General features: G+C 48.4%; 1 long non-coding RNA gene across 1 annotated transcript in view; it reads right to left on the reverse strand.

The window, feature by feature from the left end:
* Window positions 1-3,549: 3,549 nt before the first annotated feature.
* The window catches only part of LOC144169473 (uncharacterized), a 200,417-nt gene continuing 190,831 nt past the window's right edge, over window positions 3,550-13,135 (reverse strand). Inside the window, exon 4 of the long non-coding RNA XR_013322451.1 lies at window positions 3,550-4,962. This is a non-coding gene — a long non-coding RNA (uncharacterized LOC144169473). The remainder of the gene's footprint in view (window positions 4,963-13,135) is intronic.

The following is a 13,135-nucleotide window of genomic DNA, read 5'->3' on the forward strand; positions in this document are numbered from 1 at the left end:
GCGGGAACTCCTTGCTGGGAAGTTGTCATATAGCCCGTAACAATCACAGCCGAAACGTCTTCGCCACGGTTTAGTTTTCAGGCGACCGCTTTTTGGGTGACTGGTTAAATCAGCTTAACACAGTTGTTGGCACTAGGGGAGCCGCGCTTCTTTATTCTTTGTTTTTGTTGTGCTCGACGGCGATCCCGACAACGTATCGAAAATCTTTTTTCATGATGTTTATTTTTGTTCTGCAGTTATCTCGCCTCTTTTCGGCCCTGTTTTTTTTACCCCAAACAGCGTGTTTTTCCCTGTGCTTTGTTTTCGGTGTGACTCGCGACTACGTGAGCCTGCGTCTTTGTTAATGGGTTATTTTTATTGTGCTTTTATCTTTCCTCTTTTTCGCATTGAAGGTTTTAGCCAGAAATTCTATTTATTTGCCTTAAAACTAAAACGAGATGAAATGTAACACTAGTGCGCGGTAAGTGTCGCTTATGAACTTGTGTTTTCGGTTAAATCTGCCCAAAGCTCGCTGTTCTCTAAGCAAAGTTGACATTCATGGACCGAGTCACCAGAGGTAAAGTTTGGAATGGTGCTCATCGAACACATTTCGTTTTCCCCCTCGCTCTTATTAAAGTCCCATAGATGGCGCGATGCGTTTGTGGGGCCACAGAAAACCAAGAGCACGAAAAGCGCAGATGAAAATGGGGTGCGAACCTAGAAAAAAACAGTTTACTAGTAAAGGGATGCAACGCTCAAATAATTATAAAGTAAAGGATGTTTAACTTCTGAGGGGAAATTTGTCGCATGCTCTTCGGTGCCGCGACAAGCTGAGGATATGAGCCCCTAGTTGTATAATACTCGATGAACGGTAATACATCCGCTTGTGAAATGACGCAGACTTTTTATATAACCCCACTTTGTCAGCTTTCACACACACGCACACACACACACACACACACACACACACACACACACACACACACATACATACATACATACATACATACATACATACATACACACATACATACACACATACATACATACATACACACATACATACATACACACATACATACATACATACATACATACATACATACATACATACATACATACATACATACATACATACATACATACACACACACATACATACATACATACATACATACATACATACATACATACATACATACATACATACATACATACATACATACATACATACATACATACACACATACATACATACATACATACATACATACATACATACATACATACATACATACATACATACATACATACATACATACATACATACATAGACGCACTTAAAGCTCGCTAGTTCGAGCTCGAAGGGGACCGTATAGTTGTTCGAATTAAGCGGAGTTAGAATTAGCGGGCGGACGATAGAATAAATTGAAATTTCGCCACACTGCGCGGGCAGAACACAAATAAGCCACCCCTGTACTCGTTATCGCGAATTAGGAGCTACTACACGTTTGTGGCAGGTGATTTCGTAAATAATGTTTCGTAAGTAATAATGGCATGCGCCGGAGCACTGGCGCAGGTGGCGCGGCGCCCTCTGTAGACGCAAAATAAGCATGAAATAGAGGACCCTCGGTAACACCAACAACGAAAGGGTTTATGCGATGTCCGGCTTTCGCCAGCGTCAGGGGTTAAAACGCGTGTTTTGGCTCCTGGCTAAAGCAGTACTCCGGCCGAAACGTCGAATAAACCATTCCGTTGTTGCCGTTACAGAGGGTCCTACGTGCCCTCACAGGGAATTGGCGACCACAAACATAGAAATGGTTAATTTATGCCAGAAGTAACCATCCACATCAGGAACAGTACTGGCCTTAAAACGGGCAATGGGCAATGTAAAACGGACGTTCCGACAGCGGACCCTGTCTCATCCCTGTATACTTACCAGCCAACACTACACATGTGAAAGTGTCATGTGAGACTATGAGAGTGGGAAATTATCCGTTCAATCCGTCGACGGTGAAATATGCAGCCCCTCATTCTGGAATTATTCGTCAATATTTTGGCCGTGCGACCGATAGCTCTGTGAAGACCAAAGCACCATTTTTACCAACGTTCGACCGCAGTTACTCGGGTCATCGCGGAAGGTGTTAACGCGTCTTGTGGGTTCGATACTCCGGACTACCCTCTCAGCCAAACTGCCCGCCAACGTGACAACTATTTCGTGCGAACGACGTGACAACTTTCCTCCGCGAAACAAATGAAAGATCTTCGAGCGCATATCGAGAAAGGAGACGGCATCCGGAAGAAAGCAGACAGTGAAGCCGAAACGCACTGGGAGCGAGCCGAGCCAGCGGCCACACAGTCTGCAGGAGCGCGGGAGTCGGCGGCCCGCTTGAGCAAGGAGCCATCAGGGCAAGTGTTTCGCGATCATCGCCCCTCTATTTCGCTGCTGCGAAGGCGCACCGCTGCGGCGCAACCACTCCGTGGCGAGGCGGCCTCCGAGAGTGCGCTGACAAATGGCTTGTCGGCCCTAATGGTCGCATCAGGGAGACAATCCGGTGTCCGCTGAGAGAATCGACGACCAGTGGCGGCTGGCCGGCCGGCACTGCTGGCTCGGCCACTGCTAAATTTATGTCCCACGATGGCGCGGCTGCGGCGCCACGGCGACGACGAATTGGCCGAGATTCGGCAGGAGACGCCTCTTGCCAGGACAGCAGAACCGGCGACGATACCGCGCCATGCCGTCGCTCGTCCGCGCTGCTCGGGGCTACGCGACCTCTCGTCTCGATGTCTTCTAGATCCCGTGTCTTACGGGATGCAACGCGGACGACGCGGGCGTGAAAAACGTTCGCGCGCGTCGGCTTTCCCGTTTTTTTTCGTCCGGGCCCCGATAGCTGGGCACTTATCTGGCAGAGCGGCCCGACGCCCGCGAGAGAGCGAGGCCTGACAGCGGCTGGGAAGGCCGCAAATTTGATTGCTGCTCGCGTGACCGCCCGGTCTTCAACAGACCCTTGGGAAGAAGCGGCTCCGTACAGAAACCATCAGAAAACATGTCTTGGCCCCATTTCTCTGGAAGGCAACTCGATGAACTTCTGGGAAAAGGCGTTCCATGTAAGTGAACCTTATGTCACCGAGGAAATGCATTCAAAGAAAACACAAACTAGCTTCGTGGGAAAGTCCAGCTCTGAGGAGCACGGGAAAGTAATTCGGAATAGGAACGCGACATGCACACTAGGCGGAAATGTGATCTCCAAACTGAAGGCTGTTTTTGGCGAACAGGGCACTCCCGAATATTGGGAACACCAAGCACTAGGTGCGCTTCAAATGCAGTGCCGTACTATAGATGAATTTAGTTATATTTTCATTAGAGCCATGAATTTAATATAAACGGCCAACTGGTTGCTCGTAATCCCAAAATATGCTCACACTGGTGTGAAAATGTGTGAACAGAAAATGCAGATATGCGGTGGTTAGAAAATTGTGTCTTGAAAAAAAAAAAATGCCCCTCTGCTTTTTCAGCCATCCGCCGCTTAAATTTTGGTGTAATAGTAGTGTTTTTTTTTTTCGCTGTTCAAAAGTATTGAACATTTTAGCAACGCCAACAAATGACCACAAGAACAAGAAAGCATGCTTGGTTGCCGCACTTGTTTACAAGATAATTAAGGGGATACCAATACTCTTTGCCGCATACGAAAACGCTATTGCTTATTTTAGTCTGAACGTAACTTCCAGTCCGAAACTTAATAATCCGATTCTAAATTGCACCACCCACAGTTCTACACCGAATTTGAAAGCCACAAGGGCCAAATATGACCACTGGCGGCTAGAGTGCGATAGATGATACTTTTACTATAAAAATCGTACTTGCTTTTTATTTTTTTTTGTAGTTGTCAGGATCCCGGCAACTTATTTCACCGACCATTCAAAATGCCTTGGTAGTAAACTTTAGAGCCCCATAAATTTTTTTCCAGCAGGAATGTTTCAAAAATTTTCAGTATTACTGGAGTTATACGAGGGGAAAAATCACGTTCGTCTTATTATACGTGCCTTTCGCTAACCCTTTCACTACACGCTGTCCTCCCTCCCCCCTAGCTGCGCTGCAAGCAAGCAGTTGGGCTGTGCACTTAGGTGCGATGACGCCATCGCTGGAGCCCCGTAAAGGGTCGCAGCCAAAGGAAATTCAGCTGCAGCTTTGGTGCTACACACGATGCCGGCGCTGGTCTTCTCGTTCGATAGGCCGTTTAATGCTTTCTCATAAATAAAAGTTAATGGAGGGCCACGATGATGTATACCGCCGAATTAGCAACTCATCCTGCCCAGAGCTTCGTCATCGAGCTTTCCCTATTGGCGTGGGAAGATGTTCCTAGAGCGTCTCCGACGGTCGGAGTACCGGCAGTTTAAGAGAGAATGATTTCTTTCGCTTTGTTATGTATTTCTAGCCCATTACCTCTATTGCTCGAAAGCGAAGTCAATAGATATATTATGTTAATCCCTACTACGCCTATTTTGAGAAATTGTGGCATTGCGGAGCGACAGCGAGGGGTAAAGATAGAGCTAGAGGCATACCCGGGGAGCCCAAGGCATTCCGATAAATCGTAATCAAGCCAAGGAGAACACTTTCACTAGTCACACATCGTCCTCTACAATATGCGAGTTTTTCGATGGGCCTAGATGGCTGACCATTTCCTGCCAGTGCAACCTTAAGATGCGCAGGTTTATTTTCAGTGTTCAAATAGGAATGGAAGAGACCTTTAAAGAAACTCTACGACACCCACTAAAACCTTTGATTTCCCCATGCTGCATCTACTTCAAATTATTCATGGCCCCAGCCACTTGGCTCTTGTGGTTCGTGCCCCACTTGTCCGCCAGAAGACGTGGGTAGGGGGCCGACACCACAGTCCTCTGCTTCGGTTCCTTCCTGCATCGAGAGCACACCTGAATTCTGTTTACCCAGTGGTTCTCCAACGGGATATGTGAACAGCCCGCCTGCAAAGAAGGAAAAAATGGAACTCGTCAGCTCTTCGGAGTCTAGCCCGGACGTAACACATTCGCAGTTTCGCAGCAACCCGCGCAAGGTCGTTTCGGTTAATCGCTTTCCCTTTCACCCCCAAAAGCAGTGAGGGGTTTCTGTAAAAAGCTTCAAACCTGGTTGCCGAAACTGAACAGGGACGACTGTTAAAGACGTTAGCCTTCCTTGGGCTACTTAAACGCTAACCGTCCGTCCGTCCGTCTGTCTGTCTGTCTGTCTGTCTGTCTGTCTGCCCGTCCGTCTGTGTCTGTCTGTCTGTCCTTCGATTTAGCCACCCAGCCAAAAGTTCAATCAATTCATGAACGAGACGTTTATATGGGCAGAACATTTCCATACTACTAAATAGGCTGGCAATGTTCATACTTGGCAATATTATTGGGCATATAGGAAACATTATGTATGTTTGAGGCAAGACATCAATACATAAGGGGTATTAGCAGCATTCTTTTAATAAATTAAATACATGGTGGCGTGATTTTTCCGATAGCAAATAAAAAAGACGCATCGAAAAACTGTTTTGACCCAAAAATTCAAAAAGCGCTCGCGGCGACCCCTTGGGGCGTTATTACAAGAAGTGCAACAGTAAGAAAAGGTTCCAGTAGATGGCGCGCGAGTGGAACGCGGTGAAATTGAATTCACTTGAGGAAACCTCCAATGTTTATCGTGGGACGAGCGAGACTGGAGGGGAAGGGCGCGAGAAGTGGACGGGAAAGAGAAAGAGGCGTTTATGCGGCGGAGGCGGCGGAAGACTACCGTCTTGTATTGATTTTATTTAATATACCCTCAGGGCCAAAGGCATTACGGAGGGGACCCGTACAAAAAAGGCAGAACGAAATGAGTAGCATGGTTACAACAACGTGGTGTGCTTAAACAAAGGTAAAGGCAAAAAAAGCAACGGTAAACGGCTCACTTCGACGACATTTGCAGCGAAGTGAGCAGATGCGCGGCCAATTTTAAATGCGAATGCATTTCTTAGTCGGGGGTTGTCGTGCTCCGTCGGCGTGCACCTGCATTCCTCCAGCGCGAGCGCACGTGAGCGCGCGCCTCGTAGTTCTGCCTTCGTCGTCGTCGTCGTAGTAAATGCGAATGCATTTCTTAGTCGGGGGTTGTCGTGCTCCGTCGGCGTGCGCCCGCAGGTGTTATCTCTCCGCGCTCCTCCTCGCCCCTAGCAACAGCTGTGGCGCACCTAGCAACCGGAGCAGGTGGTAGCTCGGGCGGGAGTAGCGGACGGCAAGGGGAGAGGAGGAGCGCGCTCGGGCGTGTGAGGGCGCTCGCATCGCGGAGCTCGGGCGGAGTAGCGGAGAGTGAGTGGAGAGGAGGAGCGCGCTCGGGCGTGTGAGGGCGCTCGCATCGCGGAGCTCGGCGGGAGAGAGAGCTCGCGCGCGGGGCGGGCGTGTTGCGCGGGTCTCTCTCTCCTCTCCGCGTACCCTCTCTCCGCTCGCTGCGCTCGGAAAATGTATATAAATGCAGTGGAGCGCACGCCTCTCTCCGTTACTGCTTGCCGCAGCGCACTCATCGGTGCACCCAATGCATTCGCATTTCCGCACGATCCCCTTCGGGGAGGTGGGGGGAGTTTTTTTCTTTTAATGCTGCTCGATGATCTTGCAGGATCCAGGGCAGAATCTGTGAGTGACAGGATCTCGGAGCCACTATCGTGGCCCGTGGGACCACACTAAGACACCTCATCAAGGGCCGCATGCCAGAATCTTCCCCAGATAGATTGCTTACGGCCCCCTCTCAAGCTGGCGTAAACTGCTTTTGCTTTGCACCTGAAGGGGTCGAAGCTGAATGTGCGTTTATGTAGCTTCAAGAAAACACAGTGATGAAGGCCAAGTTTGCCGCTGTGAGCCTTGAGGCTTCGCTGGAACTTCAAACGTCCCCCTTTCTTACGCGATGGCTGCAAAGATTCCGTTACATTTTTCTACAATGTTTGGATCTGGGCATGCTTTCTCCAGGGTTGCATACCTGAAAAGCTGATTCTGAAGATCTAAACGTGACCGTGGATGTGAAGCGATGTTTAGGTGCGAGTGCAGGGGTCGCCCATCGCCCCCACCGGTCCGCAAGAAGTCCCCGGAAGGCCCATAGCTGAGAACCACTGTCATATGACAAAGAGAGTACGTGTATTCAAATGCGCCCTTGTCAACTTCATTGTATATTGATTGATTGATTGTAGGGTTTAACGCGCCGACGACACGCAGGCGATGAGGCGCGCCGTAGTGGAGGGCTCCTGATTAATTTTGACCACCGGGGGATCTTTAACGTGCTCCGAAATCTCGTACACACGGGCATTTTTGCTTTTCGCCTCCATCAGAAAAGCGACCGCCGCGGCCGGGAATCGAACCCGCGACCTCGTGCTCAGCAGCGCAACGCCTTAGCCTTCATTGTATATACCAAGAGATACACTGTCTCTCATATGAAGGCTTTTATTTTTGCTGCTGAACCGAATACGTTTATCTCCTCTAAAAACAAAGCAAAGTGCACTATTCACGGCGTATACGTGCAGGGAAGCTTTCCAGGGTCTTCAAAGAGCAAAGTGAAGAAGGACGCCTTAAAAGAACTTTCTTCACTTCCTGTTCAGGCTCTATTCAAGCATTCGCAGTAATCAGCTAGTAGTTGCCCACTGGCACTTTGCCGGGGAGCGTACTCCGGATAATCTGTGCTTGCAAGAGCTAATACGTGCGCGTGGCCTATACGGGGCACATGCCCTGCAGTTTTCTCCAGCTTCCAAATGAACTTGCCAGTTGACAACAAACCAAGCGTGCCGCTTTTCCTTTCAATCTTTCATAAAGGGCGCGTCGCACAGGGGTTGACGCCTTTGTGCGGGCGCGTTGGCATGGTTAGCTGGGCTGGCGGAGTAATTAATAGGCACAACGACCTCCCTCCATTGGAACCCAGGAACAAGCTCCGGGAGTCGTGAACGCAGCAGCAGTCTCCACGGCGACGGGACCGAAACCCTCTGCGCCGTGCGTTTCAAGGGCCGTTAAATGAGCCTGGAGATGAGTTATTGTTGTGGGGACCGCTTAAAAGGTTGTTTGAGCGGGGGTTAGAGGCTCCTAAGTGCTCCTAGCGGATCTTAGCCGCTTTTCTAATGAATTCCCGTTCTCCCCATCGCTCTCCCTATTTCCTTCTTTTGGCACTTTGACGACGCCAAGCCACGCTGACGCCCATTGTCTTAGGTTTGGGTCGACGCCGGTGGATGAGTTCACCAAAAAGTTTTCACGTGCCCCGTACCCGTGTTTTGTAGCGCCTTCCCCTGACAGCCACGCTCGCGCAATACAACAAAACAAAGTGACCGGGTTCCCGACAAGTTCGCAGTATACTTTTTTTTCTCAATAGTGCGAATCATAACCTAACAGGGGTTCAAACGCACCACATGGGGCGTGCATTAAATATGAGGCTGATAAAAGGGTCAAATCGTTTAGGGACGCTGCGAAAGCTAACCCTCTATACCACAGTGTAGCGTTGTAGAATGCTTGCATCCCAGGCAAGAGAACTGGCATCGAATCCAGGTCGACATGAATTTTAAAGACGGGATCTTTCTTGGGCTACTTAAACGCGAAAATTGTTTGGACTGTCTGACTTTGTTTTTCTGCCTGTCACTCAATTTAGCCGACCGGCCAAAGTGAAAAATAGGCCAATAAGCATACAAAAGAAAAGAAGTATACATGTACCGCGACCACATCGTGTTGGAATACAACGGCTAAGCCAGTCGTTTCTTCAATAGGTTTCAGTGTGTTGTAAACCGTACAATTTCACACAAAGAAAACTCGAAATTATTTCTAAATATGCAAAAAAAATATTTATAAGCAGAAATAAACAAAATCAGCGCCCTTCCACTCTGTGAAGTATGACCAGTGAAGCTGGGCGCAGTTCAAAGAATACGCGGCACAAAACACGTTTGTTTGTAATTTGTGATTGAGCATACTCCCTAGCTAATTAGCGGAATGAAATTTAGAAGGACTACATTCTTACTTTAGCAGACAAACAAGGGTCTGTCCGCTTCCCGCCCGCGTTGCCTTGATACGTCCACGTTGAAGTCTTCCCCTAGCAGAACGGGTATGACAACGGTTAGCGCGTAAAGCCTGCCTGCGCGTGCACTTCCCACCCCTCCCCTTAATGCCCGCATAAAAATGGAAGGGGAGAGATAGACACCGAGAGTGGCGAGCCGTATACGTCATCATCATCATCAGCAGCAGCAGCACCACCACCACCACCACCAACATTAACCTCATCATCCTCATCATATCACTACCACCACCACCACCACCACCACCAGTCTATATACGCCCACTGCAGGGAAAAGGCCTCTCCCATTAATCTGAAACCGGTCCTGTGCTAACTGCGATCATTGTATCCCCGCAAACCTCTTGATCTCATCTGCCCATCTAACTTTCTGCCGCCCCCTGCCACGCTTACCTTCTCTAAGAGGGGCAGAGGTGGCGTAGAAATAGAGCATCCGTCTCGCGCGCAGAAGGACCGTGGTTCGAATCCCGGTGCTACACAATTCCCACCGGATTTTTAAAAAAAATACGCGTGTTGATGGAATTGCAGAATGAGGCTTGGATGCGGCCTGACCCCGGCGACCATTGCCGGTAACGCACTCCCTCACCAGAGCAGGATTGGCCACCCTGGTGTAGTAATGGCCACAAGCTCCCATTAATACGCCAATTAACCCACGAGCAGTGTACACTACTCGAATAATAGGCGGCGGCGCTGGAGAGGAGTGTAAAGTGGGGTTGTAACCCTACTTTCTTCGTAGATGGCCATGCTTCCCTGCTTAACACAGAACGTCGCAAAGCCAACTTACAAAGACCAAGTTTTCACCGATGTACTTAAAGTAGGCTTCACACCTAAGACTACGTGTATTGCAGGGAAGACATTCTTCAGAAGGAATATTAGACATCAAAATATGGAGACCCCAAGACCTGTGTTAATTTTTACTTTTTATTGACTTTTCTGTGCCATAGCCCTAAACGGCGAAGCCGCCAGTGAAAATCATATAATAAGCAATAATAAGCAAGTAATCCACCCGGTGGGGACTTTAAACAGTTGAAATAGGTTAAAAAACGCTTCCGCTGCATAGGACAAGGACTTAAAACAACAAAAGACTGAATGGTAACAGCGCTCATCGAAACGCGATATAAACAAACCGCAATAACCGCATGCCTAACAGGCCTAGCCTGCAGGGTTCATTCTGAAATAAAAAAGGAAATTATTCGTCAGGCATTGTTGGAACAGCTAAAAAAGACCTTCCACAGCATCGGACACAATTACGATGTTGAAAAGCTCTAAATAGGTTCAACGCTACGTCAGAAACGCCGTGCCCATACCGGGCTAGAAATAGGATGCCGAGCCCTGCGCGACACAAGTAGCATAGCTAAAATTTGAATAACTCGAGAGCCCTTGCTGGATGCACAAAAAAGTACAACCACTTGTATGACCACCCGAGCAAGGGCTACCTAGATATGTAGTCGGTTTTTATTTAGAAAATACGGAAATAGAGTATTTGCACACCTGTCCCGGTCCCAATGTTTCAGGACTTCAGAGCACGGGGCTGTCTAACTTTTTCGCAGCCCTGCCAAAAGGTCACCGTTGTTGCCGGAGCGCACGAAGAAAGAAGAAGCAGAAAGTGATTGTTGGGGGTAGGGGAGGGGGAGATAGAAACTGGTAACTGTCTGGCGTGGCGCTGACAACAGATAAACACTTTTCCGGCATAGAATAGTGCTGAAAGAGCGAGGAGCAATGCTAATACACCTTCAGCGGCCTCATTGGCCGGCTGAGGTCAAACTAACCATTTTTCGTAGCTATACACTTGAGCATAGCAGTGGCTTACCTTTCCAATGGCCAGACGTCAGTGAACCTCTCATCAGTAAGCCAGCGTCTTAGCTCATTCCTTCAGAACGGCGCGTATAAAAATCAAAGCAGACAAACGCTGCCTCAGTATTACTTCAGGCGGGCACGGAAACGTCGTCTGTGGAAAACTTCTCTCTCTCTCTCTCTCTCTCTCTCTCTCTCTCTCTCTCTCTCTCTCTCTCTCTCTCTCTCTCTCTCTCTCTCTCTCTCTCTCTCTCTCTCTCTCTCTCTCTCTCTCTCTCTCTGATCCCAACACTGGCATGCAGGTATGGAGTGCTGCCTGCTCCGGCAGTAACCGTCATCACGGATACGTAAGAGGCTACACTAGGAAGTTTCAACCAAGCTAGGAAGGTTCTTTGGGACACAAACAGCACTCCCTCACGAGAGAAGCGTCTGGCCGCCCTGGTGTAGTAGTTGGCCACCACCTCCCATGACTAACCAACTCAACTCTCGTTCCTCAGTCCCCAGCAGCTGTAGAGCAGCTGTCCACGGCGGCGGTCAGTACAGCGATACACCAGAGGGTGCTAAGAATCTCTATCCAAAGACGCGGGTTTGATTCCCGGCCGCGGCAGCCGCCTTGCTGGTGGAGGCTAAAAGCGAAAACGGCCGTGTGTTCGAGATTTCGGCGCACGTTAAAGAACCCCAGGTGGTCAAAATTAATCCGGAGCCCTCCACTACGGCGCGCCTCATCGCCTGTGTAGCGTTGGCGCGTTAAACCGTATACAATCAATCAAATCAATAAGGATCTCTGGGTCCGGACAGGCCGCCATTGGAACTTGACCCTGGCAACTTTCAACGCACGCAGCCTGTCCAGCGAGGGAAGCTTAGCTGAATTACTAGAGGAGCCATCGGACATGAAGTGCGATATTATAGGGTTAAGCGAAGTTATAAGGACAGGAGAAGGCTTAATGGAGCTCACTATCGGGCATATTCTGTGCTACAGTGGACTCCAAGAGAAGAGAGAACACGAGGTGGTATTCTTAATCCACAGTAAAAAAGAAGGAAATGTGGAGGAGTTTTTCAGCATTAGCGAGAGAGCCGCGGCTGTTGTGATCAAGCTGAACAAGCTATACAAGTTAGCGATAGTACAGGCCTAGGCGAAAACAACCAGCTATGATGATGCAGCCGTAGACAGCTTCTGTATACGAGGACGTCGAATCAGCAATGAACAAGGCAACAACAGAGTTCACGATTGTGGTGGGAGACTTTAAAGCGAAGGTCGGAAAGAAGCAAATGGGCGAAAGGTCAGTGGCAAACTTCGATATGGTAAATCGCAACAGTCGAGGAGATACACCCATGGGATTTGCTGAGAGAAATAACCTGAGGTTGATAAACACCTTCTTTTACAAACGAAAGAATAGGAAATTGGACATAACAAAGTCCCGATGGTATAACAAGAAACGAAATTGGCGTTATTTTTAGTGAGAACCAAGGTATTGTGCAAGACGTAGAGGGCTAAGTAAGATTCGGAGCAGTGATCATAGGATGGTTAGATGAGGGCTACGGCTGAATCTCAAAATAGAAAGAAGGAAACTCATGAAAACTAAGAAATCCCGCATGGAGTCAGCCAGGGTAATATCACAGGAGTTTAAAATAACTCTTCAAAACAAATTTGCGCTTCTAGATGAGCAGAACGAGGTTAGTTTAGACAAGCTAAGTGACAACCTAACATCGGCAATCAGTGAATCAGCAGCAGCTGTGGGAGAAGAAACATGTAGGGAATAAACTGAAAAAAGACAGGGAGATACCACCTCGCGAAAACAATTCTCAGCATGTCTCGAGGGGGTATTAAAAAGCTTGAGTGGGAAAACGTAGGATTAAGCATAAACGGGGAATACTTGAGCCATTTGAGGTTTGCGTACGATGTGGTCTTGCTGAGAGAGACGGCAGAGCACCTGCAAACTATGCTTGAGGAACTACAATCAGAAAGCACGGCCGTGGGGCTAAAAATGAATATATTAATAAATCTAAATTAATGAGGAATAAGCCTGCCAAAAACACCCTCTTACGCTTAAGAAACGAAACGCTAGAAGAAGTAAACTACTAGAAGTAAAAAATATAACTACCTTGAGGAGATGGTTAGTGCTGATCCCAAACACAAGAGAGAAATCCGGCGCAGAATAATTATCGGCTGGGGAGCACTCGGAAAGCACTCCCAATAATGAAAAGTATGCTACCTCTGTCACTCAAAAGAAAAATCTAAACCGGTGCATACTGCAGGTTATAACATACGGAGCTGAAACTTGGCACCTTACTAAGCAAACTTAGGTCGGATGG

Source organism: Haemaphysalis longicornis, unplaced genomic scaffold (genome assembly GCF_048455015.1).
Source record: "Haemaphysalis longicornis isolate Haplotype H1 unplaced genomic scaffold, Haemaphysalis longicornis Haplotype H1 scaffold_1, whole genome shotgun sequence".
Lineage (NCBI taxonomy): Eukaryota > Metazoa > Arthropoda > Arachnida > Ixodida > Ixodidae > Haemaphysalis > Haemaphysalis longicornis.